Source organism: Malaclemys terrapin, chromosome 6 (assembly GCF_027887155.1).
Source record: "Malaclemys terrapin pileata isolate rMalTer1 chromosome 6, rMalTer1.hap1, whole genome shotgun sequence".
Classification (NCBI taxonomy): Eukaryota; Metazoa; Chordata; order Testudines; family Emydidae; genus Malaclemys; species Malaclemys terrapin.
In genome coordinates this window covers 13,184,295-13,195,762 of record NC_071510.1, presented here as the reverse complement: position 1 = coordinate 13,195,762, position 11,468 = coordinate 13,184,295, and the positions used below count along the sequence as shown (strand labels likewise).

The window sequence follows — 11,468 nt, the reverse complement described above, 5'->3', positions numbered from 1 at the left end:
CTTCTGCTCCACTCCAGCCACACCTGGTCCAGCTTCTCCTGACTATTGTGAAATTTCTGATCATTTCCCGTAGTTAATTTTTAGCCTGGAGAGGGACAAGAGATTCAAGAGCTTGAAGGGAGATAGAGCAAAAAAGGACCAAGGAAAGAAGCCAGAGCTATATGATTTTCCACCCACTACACACACTGACCCTTTCTGGACAGGGTCTTTTCAGAACCCAGGTTAAGGTGACATTACTGCAGTAAGGTTGCTAGAGTGAAGGAAAACAAAATGGTCTGAACATGAATGGAAATCTTGCAAAAGGGTAATACTAGCATACATTTATGGTTAGGGCAATCTCATAGTTAATCTCAAAATAGCTCCAGGAAGAGTGTTTTAAAGAAAGGGGGAAGGGATTCTTTTCCCTACCAAGTCAGTTGTTAGAAGAAGGTGAGAAAGGTCCTCTGGGTGCTTTCCCTGACATGTCTCACCTTGTCCAGGGGCGGTTAATAGGCAGTGGAGTTTGATTAAAAAGGAACTCAAATGCAACATGTATCAAGGAGTCACAGTATACTGCCCAATTGCGTGGGGACTCTTGGGTTTCTGTGTTGCCACATAATCAGTGTCAGGGATGTAGATAGCTAGCTGAAGGTGTCTTTACAGTTAGGATGAGAAATCAGTTGAGAATTTGAATTTTATTACTGCTAACTTCAGGATCATAACCTACACATAAATGTGTCAAGCAGCTATGGTGGCAGTTTTCCAGTCTATGTACCTGTAATGGGGTATCCTATCAGTCTGGTATCAAGGAGACTCTACATATGGGGTCACTCAAGAAGAGGTAAGTTACAAAACTCCTTTTTCAGTGGAGTTGCTTTGCAGTCATCCAAGACCAGGCAGGAAAGAGTTAAAAGGCCAGGCAGTTCAGCCAATCAACACTCATCAGCCAAGCTGGATGGACCTGTCCTTTAAACTAGACTGGGAGCATGGTAAAGGTAGTGACTTTAGGTCAGGAGGAGAATGTGCTGGTTCAGACTAAGAATGGGTTTGCTCAGGCTGACTGGCTTTTGCAGTGTGGAGAGGGGAAACGTTTTCAGTTTTGACCAGCTTTACCATTACAAATATAAGGTAAAGTACAATTTTATTCTGAGCTCCTGTGATATTTTTTTTTCATCATATCTGGTGCTCTTTTAATATTGTTTTTTTTATTGCCTTAGCTTTTGCAGCAAAGTGATCATATGATAATTGGTTTTTGCTTGCTTTTTTCAAATAAAATACAGCTTCCAGCCCTCATGGTTAAGGAGAAAAGTTTGAAAAATGTGAATCTTCAAAGCTCAGAAATCTGAAGACAAAAATTTAAAAAAAATGTATTTGACTTAAAAAACATAATTTTAAGGGGGCTTCCCCATAACTTTTGAATGAGTGTTGTTAGAAATAGTGAGTCTTAATACATTTTAATTTGAATAAAGATACTGTCAGTAATTAAACATGCTAGAATCTATGATGTTAACATTTCAGGATATGGCCTCAGAGGAATTAATAAAAGGTTAGAAGGAGTAGTAAAGCTGTACATATTGGGTTCCGGGAAGTGGACCCCGCTTTGCCCGCCCACTGCTAAAGGATCACCCCACCCCAGCCTAAGGGGAGGACCCACAGGGCCTAAAACCCAAATGATTAAGGGGGACAGTTAGTAAAGCTGTAGGAAGGTATTTTCCATCTCAGATCCTGAACTCCTCACATTCAGAGCCCTTATATTAACTATCTGGAAATGGCTTTTAGACACACATTTTTTGTTAATGTATAGATGTCAACTACTTAGACTCCTTCTAGTGGTCTTAGTTTAGCTCACGGCAGCAGCAGAGAAGAGTTTTTTTGGCCTGAGTCTCTTCTTTCTTGCATTAATTGGAGCTACTCATGATGTATGTCAATGTAAGCAACAGAAGAACTGGACTGTGCTTTGTATCTGAGCTAGCTAGCTAGTACTCAATCCTTGGGTACACTAATGGGTTAAGTGGCTACACCTCCGACTGTGATGTTGTATGGTCATACAGTGTTTTTGTGCTGGCTTTTAGGCCAGTATAAAAGCAGGAAAACAAGCTGTTTTACAGCAGTGGGCCTATGTACTTTATGTGTATGTAACTCATGTACCTAATAGGGAGATGTCTCTTTAAGAGACCCATTGGGGGAGGTAGGAGTGAGTTGTGTCTGGGTCATTTTTCTTCCCTTCCCTTTGCGATTTTCTTATTGGGGACAAAAGCATTGGGTCATTTGAGATTCAGATCAGATGTGCCCCCTACTCCCCATCACCTCATTATGTGGAAGGGCCCAAACCGTTAGGCTAGCCTACAGCAGCTCCTTCCCCAACACCCCATGTAATGTAGTGTTTGTGAATCAAAGGACTTTTCCTCCCAGGACAGTGGCACAGGATTTGGCACCCGTATTGGTTACTGCCGGGCGCAACCTGCTGCAATGGTTATTTGTCAGTCCAACACTGCAAGGGGATCAAGGGAGGGGCTCCATCTCAGCAGCTCGAAAAGGACAAGGCACGCTGGCATTCAGTGGTCTGTGAAGTTTGCCTTTCTTTTCTCCACAAAGGCTGCCATCCCTTCCTTCTGGTCATCCGTAGCAAAGGTGGCGAGGGAGAGCCTCTTCTCCATTTTATCCCCCTCGTCAGCGTCATCTCGAAGGCTGCATTGACCGCTTCCTTGGCCATTGCTGTTACAAGCTTAGAATTCCCTACAATCTTCTCCCCACAGCTGATGGCTTCTTCTAGCAGTTTCTTCATGGGGTAGATTTTGCTGACCAGGCCTGCTTTTTTGGCTTCCTGAGCAGAGATCCTGTCTCCTGTGAGGACCATTTCCATCGCCAGGGACTTGTCCACTGCTCTCATGAGTCTCTGAGTCCTGCCATCTCCTAGAATGGTTCCCAACAAGATTTCAGGTTGCCCAAACTGCCCTTTCTCGCCAGCATAGATATCACATCACACATCATGGCCAGCTCACAGCCACCGCCCAGAGCATATCCATTCATAGCTGCTATGACCAGCTTCCTGACCAGAGAAACTGTATTCCAGTGTGCAAGAAAATTGCCACCGTAACATTCCTGGAAGGTTCTGGTCTGCATCTCCTTTATATCTGCTCCAGCTGCGAAGGCTTTCTCGCTGCCGGTGATGACGATGGCTCCCACATGTGGGTCCTTCTCGAAGGAGTCCAGGGCCTGGTTCATCTCGTTCATCAGGCCATTGCAGAGGGTATTCAAGGCCTTGGGGTGGTTCAGCTGGATCACGCTTCGCCCCCTGCTTCTCCACCAAGAGGTACTGGAACTGAGTGCCTGCCGAGCAGAGCTAAGCCGGGGCTCGCAGCAGCAGGCGGGCTGGGGCCCGGGCCGGGTGGAGCAGTGCGCGGAGTGGGACAGCCATGGTGGAGCTGAGCCAGGGGCTCTGGGTCACTGTTGCTAGGCAGATTAAGCACTCCACATCCAGAAGCTTCTGGAATTGGATGTGGTAGTTTTTGGTCTGCTCCAATAGGTTCCCTGTTGTTGGAGTCCGACTCTGGGAGGGGGAGCAGTGAGGGCAGCTGCTTTGCAGGGGGCCATGTGCCCTGGGTGAGTTGGGAGAAGCTGAGCCAGGAGCGGGAAGCAGGCTGTTGGCCCTAACTCGGAAGCACTTTGCAGCCGGTTAGGGATATTGTTACCCTCCAACAGGGAAGCCTGGGCAATGCTAATTATAGCCAGGGGAAATTGGGAGGGAAAAAGAACTTCTATTTTAATTGTACGCTTTGAATGTTGTTTTGATTTTAGTCAAACTGTTCTAGTTAAATTGTCTCAACTAGTCTGATTCACCAACTTTTCTTTAAATGTAGTAACTGCGTGGATTCCAGCTGAAGGTTCCTACAAGCCAGGGGAGGGAAGATGTTGTTTTAGACTCAGCAGACTGTAGAGATTTGGTGATCAAAGACTCTAACTAAGACTTAGGTGAACAAAACCTAACTTCCAGTTTCCTCTTGCTGTGTTTCTGTGAAGACTGAACTGTTCCAATTTTAATTTGTTTTTTTTTAATTTATGTTTATGTATAACTGAAGGTAATGTCTGTGGATTATAAAATAGCCATGTCATGCTGTAAAAATTAGATTATTTCTTTATCATAAGATTTGATAAAGTTATTTGATTAAATTAATTTCTTTAGTTCCTTTTGCGACTTGAATGTGGGGAGGTTGACCCTGTTCAATCCTTGCTGAAAATCCTTAGAGACTGAACTCTGGGTCTCCAGCTACTTTCTATGGGAGCTGGGTTGGTGGTGGTTTTTAAGGCACTGGAGATGGGAAATGAAGTGAACTCTAGCCCACCCAAAGGTTACATATGTGTCACAAACAAGCTAGGATTTTAGCAAAAAGGAAATGGTGTTTAAAATATTAATTTGAATCCAGTACCTAAAGTGTATAGTTTATACCAGAGTGGATAAAAATCATTTTTTTAAATATTAAAAAAAATCTGATTTTTTTTTTTAATTTAAATAGGCTTTCTCCTCAAAAAGCATTTTATCCAAAAAATCTGATCTAAAGATTGAGTTTAATTAAATGTGTCTTAATTAAACTCAAAGATGTTTCATACTATAGAACTAGAATTTATAATCCCTATTCCATGATGAGAAAATATATTCATGTAATGTTTAAGAAAAAATTTGTAAATGAGTTCCAATAGTTCATGGATTAGGGACCCAATTTTATGAGGCTCTAGGGACTTCTGTATAGATTATTTAGGTTAATCTTTCTATCTACCCAATGGGACTCAGTGCTCCGTCTAGACGATACCATCAGAGATGCTTAGTTTTGCAGTTCTCAAACTGTTGATTTGTGTCTCCAGAGATAACCTGCTTGTTAACAGCAAAAATGTTTTAAAATAGATGATATATAGAGGTGAGAAATAACAGACCTCAATCCCTCTGCAAATTTGTGTACACAGAGTCAATCCCTTACCTCTCTCTAAAAGTGCAAAGTTTCAAAAAGTTCAATGAAGAGAAGATTTTTGGGGGCAGAATAGAATGGACAAGGAGAAGAAGTCTGGAGATAAATGTGAGAAGGGAGGGACAGGCAGCAGAAACAAAAGTGAAACTATTTGAACAGCATATGCAAGAAGTCTTGAGGTCTTTCTGAGCGTAGCCTTCATTGATTTGAGATCTACCATACCATTCTCTCACTAGAAGAGAGAACCTAAAATGGAAGTTCCTCTAAATGTGGGCAAGACAGGCATGCGTGCAAAATGCAAACAGTGCAACAAAGAAATGCAAGGCCTGGTTGCCGAATGAAACAACATCATGAGAAGTGTTCCTTCTCAGGAGGAAGCTGCATTGAAGATGATGAAAGGAACATGTCTGAACATGCAGGATCTTCAGGTTGGTAAACTTTTTTATTTCATACTTCTTTCTTAAGGACTGCCTGTCTTCCTTCTGGACTATTCTTGAATTCTCATGTTTGAGCAAAAAATATAGTTGCAGTTGTGATTAAAAAATAAATAGCTGAAATAGGCAGATCTTCCTCTTACAATTTCACCTTTAAAGTAGTACTGAGTGTCAGTGAATGCAATGAGTAATACTACATGAGCAGTATGGTAATAATAATAATTACATAACTGCATTGACTTATTTTGTTTAGGAGACTCCATCCTCAACATAAAGGATTCTGAAGACTATCCACCTTCAAGATCACCATATTTTCTATAGTTTCAGAGTTATCTGCCAATGATAGTGTTTCAGTCACATCATGTATGTCATATAGCCACAGTATATCACCTATAGCAAAAAGAGAGAAAAAAATCTCCATCCCGAAACAACCATAGATATAATTGTGATAAGAACCAGCAGATTACAAAAAGAGGTAATTGATGAAAAAATTTCCCAGTTTGTTTATGCAACAAACTCTCCTTTCCATGTGATTAAGAACCCACACTTCATTAACATGGTTCAGTCATTAAGACCAGGATACAGTCCACCCAGCAGATGTCGCAGACAAATTGCTGGATAAAGTATATGAAAGAGAAAGTGAGCAGTGTGCAAAAGGTCTAGAGGGTGAAATTGTTAACCTGAGTCATGATGAGTGGAGCAATGTCCACAATGATCCTGTTGTATATGTTTGTGTGACAACAGAAGAAGGGAATGTCTTCCTTACAGAAACAATTGATCCATCAGGAAATGCACACACAGCAGAATACTTACAAGAAGTAGCAGTAAAAGCTATAACAAACTAAAAAAAATAAAATTAAAATGTCTAGTACACAGCTTGGTCACAGACAATACTGCAAATGTATCCAAGATGAGAAGAAATTTAGAAGAGAGTCCCAATAACATATGGTTGCAGTGCTCATTTGATGCACCTCCTCGCCAAAGACTACGGTGTTCCAGAAATAAAGGCTAATGTTGTTGAAACTGCAAAATACTTCCATAACAACCACTTTGCAGCAGCTGCTTTGCTCTGCAAGCTAACTCTCCTATAAGACATGCAATGGAACTCAGTAGTGGACTGTTCTGAGCACTATATCAACAACTGGCCTAATCTGATGACAGTTTGTGAACAAAATCGTGAAAAAATAGATGGCACTGTCACAGCCAAAGTTCTCAACATTGGGCTTAAGAGAAATGTTGAACACATGCGGAGTACAGTGAAGCCTATTTCTGTAGCCTTGAACAAAATGCAGGGAAATAGCTGTTTTATTGCTGATGCTGTTGTCATAACTATAAAGGGAAGGGTAACAGCTGTCCTGTGTACAGTACTACAAAATCCCTCCTGGCCAGAGACTCCAAAATCCTTTTCCCTGTAAAGGGTTAAGAAGCTCAGGTAACCTGGCTGGCATCTGACCTAAAGGACCAATAAGGGGACAAGATACTTTCAAATCTTGGGGGGGGGGGGGGGAGGCTTTTGTTTGGGTTCTTTGTTTGGGGGTTCGTTCGCTCTAGGGACTGAGAGGGACCAGACATCAATCCAGGTTCTCCACATCTTTCTAAACAGGTCTCTCCTATTTCAAACTTGTAAGTAAATAGCCAGGCAAGGCGTCTTAGTTTTCCTTTGTTTTCTCAACTTGTAAATGTACCTTTTACTAGAGTGTTTATCTTTGTTTGCTGTACTTTGAACCTAAGACTAGAGGGGAGTCCTCGGAGCTCTTTAAGTTTGATTACCCTGTAAGGTTAATTTCCATACTGATTTTACAGAGATGATTTTTACCTTTTTCTTTAATTAAAAGCCTTCTTTTTAAGAACCTGATTGATTTCTCCTTGTTTTAAGATCCAAGGGGTTTGGATCTGTATTCACCAGTGAATTGGTGAAAGGTTTCTCAAGGCTTCCCAGGGAGGGAATCCATTGGGATGGTGGCAGCGGACCAGACCTAAGCTGGTAGTTAAGCTTAGAAGTTTTCATGCAGGCCCCTACATTTGTACCCTAAAGTTCAAAGTGGGGATACAGCCTTGACAGCTGTTGAAATTTGGAAGGAACTGAGTGAGAACGTAAAGAGAAATATGCAATGACAGAGTTAAATTACAAGCATTAAAAAAACGAATGGGACAAGCACTCTCTTCAGCTCATTTTCTTGCAAGTATTCTCAATACTCTGTACCAGGGTCAAACCTTAACTGCTGAAGAAGAGGAGTTGGCTAATCATCCCTCCATAATGCCAACTATAATAGACTTCAGAGCTAAGGGTGAACCATTCAAGAAATGTTTGCTGATGATGTTTTAAAGAAAGTCACATCAGTGACCTGATGGAAGTCACTTAAGCATTTGGATTCAGAGACTGTTGAAGTGATAATCTCACTTTTAACAGCAGTAGCTTCTTCTTCTGCCAGTGTAGAAAGAATATTTTCTTCCTTTGGACTAATTCATTCCAAATTGAGAAATGTTTGGGACCTGAAAAAGCAGGAAAGCTTGTTTTTTCTTTTCCAGATTATGAACAAACAGGAAAATGAAGGTGAAGACGACTGAGTTAGTTGCAGAAGCAATATTTTAAGTTTCTCATGTTGACCTGGCTGACAGTCAATTTAATTTTTTTAAATATTTAATTAACTATTTTAGTTAAAAACAATTTTAACAAAAACAAACCTGATTTTAAAAAACTTGAATGTTTAACTAAATTCAAAAATTCATAGGCTTGTTTTGTTAAAATATTATATTTGCTGTTGAAGAAAAAAATCCAGATTACATAACATTGTTGTTTTAGTTAAATAAAACAATTTAAATGTCGGTCTGGTGATGTTCTCCTCCTAATACAGCATGGCAAGAAAATCCTCCAAATATTAATGACAGTTCACCTCCCAATGACTTCATAAATATCTGCTTCAATTACTTTTCTTAAATGAAATAACCAAACAATTATTCATTTTCTGATATAGCTGTAAAACTAATCTGAAAAGTGTTAAAGTGATTTATTTTGAAAAATGTATAGTGTGTACCTTCTAAAAATGAAACCTACATCTATCTCTGAATTGTGATGAATATGTATTAAGCTTATAACAATGAACAAGAATGCACTTTTATGTAGAAATCCATTATTACATTGAGTCTTCCTGACTAGTGATTTAAATCAAATTGACCCTGGTTTATACCCACTGAAAAGTACTTCTCACTGGTGTGGGATTCTCTTGCATAGGTCTGTGGCTTGGATTATCAGCTGGAGAAATTTGGCGTAGCTCTACTGACTTCAGTGGAACTGTACCTGTTTAAATCACCTGAGTATCTGGCCCTGTCCACCGCCGTACCTCGGGCATGATTTTGTGCACTGTTTAGAAGAGAGACTGTGGCTCTTCAAGCTATAAGCCGTATACTCCCCTCAACACACGCAGGCCACTGTCATTGATGTGATGGAGTTTTACTATTAATCAAGCTCTGGAGAAAATCCAAAATTTACAAGAAAACCCTGTCTTTGCTGCATACTCATACTGCATACTTTCATACTTAGGATCCTTATACCTGCTTCCTCCCTTCTACACGAGTGCAAGGCCTAGGCAAATCCAGCACTCTGGGTGTAATACACCAGTCAGGTGAGCAGCTTGTCTGAAAAGTGCCAAATGTGGTTATTATTAACATAGTGGGAAATGGCTGTTTCCAGCCCTGTTGAGGGTGAGGGGAAGGGGGGAGGAGATGTTCCAGCCAGGAGCTGGTAAGGAGGAGGCGAAGGTGCCAGGAAGTTTTGTGTCAATTGATGATCAATCTGTGTGAGGCAGAGATGGGGACAGGCCCTGGGACAGAAGCCAAGTACCAGGGAAAATGAGTAGCTCCCAGCACAAGGAATAGAGAGAATCTCTGACTGGGTGATGATACTTCCCTCTGCGCCAGTGTTTCTCAAACTGGGATTGCCGCTTGTGTAGGGAAAGCCCCCTGGCGGTCTGGGCCAGTTTGTTTTCCTGCCCCGTCCGCAGGTCCGGCTGATAGTGGCTCCCACTGGCCGCAGTTCGCCACTGCAGGCCAATGGGAGCTGCTGGAAGCGGCGGCCAGTAAGTCCCTCGGCCCACGCCGCTTCCAGCAGCTCCCATTGGCCTGGAGCAGCGAACTGTAGCCAGTGGGAGCCACGATCGTCTGGACCTGTGGACGGGGCAGGTAAACAAACCGTCTCGGCCCGCCAGGGGCTTTCCCTACACAACTGGCAACCCCAGTTTGAGAAACACTGCTCTACCCTGCTGTCACACTGGCACTAGCTCATAGATGGTGTTTTGTGGAAGGAGCAGGAGAGGGGTCTCCCTTCAGTTTGGTAGCTGGGCACAGAGAAGCATTTGGCCAATGAGAGGCAGCTAGAAGTTGTCTTTCCATTGGAGGCTGCCTCCTTCCCCTGCAGAGTTCAGCAGCTCTGTGGGAATAATGAGGCTCCCTAGATAGGCTACCTCCTCCTCCCCCCACCAGGCTCAGGGAGGCCCTTTCCTGCAGCTGGTGAGGGATGGGGAGGAGATGGGGGATGTCATTCTGTTAATGAAACAGAGGCTTCTCCTGCCTAGGCCTCCGATTGTAGCGGGAGTCTTCCATTTGTCCCTCCTCTCTCTGCGCCACCGCCAGCTTTCTGGCAGAATCTTATTTTTAATCTTCTGGCTGGCAGCTGCAATCCAGCAGCCACAACAGCATCTCCTAGCTCCCTGGAGAGCAGTGCTCTCCACAGGAAAATAGGGCAGGTGCCTGCAAAGGAAAGTGAATCCTGTTGTGGTGAAGAGCAGCCTAACATGTACTGGAGGGGGAAATTGTTCTTGAGTGCTGGGGAGGTGGAACATGACCTCTGGAAGAGGGAGAACGTTTTTAGGGGGGGTTATTTTGTGAGGGAGGGGCTTGCTATTTGAACAAGAGGATTAATTCCATAGGCAGGAAACTGACTACTGTGAGAGGGGTGTTGAATTTTGGGAGGCAAAGACTGTTTTTGTCTCCCAAAAAAAAAAAAAAAAAAAAAAAAAAGGGCAAACTAACTGTAACTTAAGGTACATGAATTGTAGGCATGGCATGTGAGGGGAGTTGTGGCTTGGCTTGGGGGAGCTGTTAAATAATTCAAAACAAGTCTCTTCCCCGAAGGGCTGCGTATCTAAAAGTTTGTTTCAGCATGCAGAAGAAGAGACCTCTAAGTAGGCAGGCACGTGACAGTGGGGAAAATACCAAAGACAGACATAGGGAAGATAGCAGCGAACTTGCAAATATTCAGGGTTAAGCTTTAAGATGGGCCAATGTAAGTAGGTGGGCTTCCCCCTCTGGACATCAGTAGTGTGTCATGAGGAAGCGGGCACCTACAACTCCCACCTTGGAGGATGAGGAGCTTGCTGGGAGGCTGCTCTGCCCATCCTGCTGAGAGCAGCTTTATTCTGCAGGATGTGACAGTCTGTCCTCTCGCCTTGTGGCGCTCCTCAGTTCTGAGGGTCGATGGTGTCACAGAGTCCCCGGGCGATGCTCTGAAACTGCTCCCCACAAAGCCAGTCAGGACTTTGGGGAGCCTCCTCTCCCTTGGAGCAGACTGTCTTCAGGGCAAGAAGCCCACACGGCTTCACCTCCCTGGGTCTGACCTTGGAGCATTCAGCATATGCCCCTCCGTGCTCTTCCCACAGCGAGTCCGCCCAGGCGGGGTCCTGGGGAAGCCACAGGGTCCTGCACCCCCATTCCGCAGTCAGACGTGACTCTTAGCCAGCCAGTAAAACAGAGGTTTATTAGATGACAGGAACATGGTCTAAAACAGATCTTGTAAGTACAGAGAATGGGACCCCTCAGCTGGGTCCCTTCTGGGGCACAGCGAGTTAGACCACCCCGTCTGCCCTCACTTCCCTTCCCCAGCCAGCTCCAACCTGAAACCCCCTCCAGCCCCTCCTTCTCTGCTGAGTTCCTTTCCCGGGCCAGGAGGTCACCTGATTCCTTTGTTCTCCCACACCTTTAGCATTGCCTTGCAGGGGGAAAGGCCCAGGCCATTAGTTGCCAGGAGACGGAGTGTCAGCCAGAAACTGAGGCACCCACATAGTATTCAGAGGAAACACTATGTCACAGATGAGGATTC

General features: G+C 43.6%; 1 pseudogene; it reads right to left on the bottom strand.

Annotated features, from left to right (window-relative positions):
* Positions 1-2,520: 2,520 nt before the first annotated feature.
* Positions 2,521-10,058, bottom strand: LOC128839611 (enoyl-CoA hydratase, mitochondrial-like; annotated as a pseudogene).
* Positions 10,059-11,468: the final 1,410 nt, after the last annotated feature.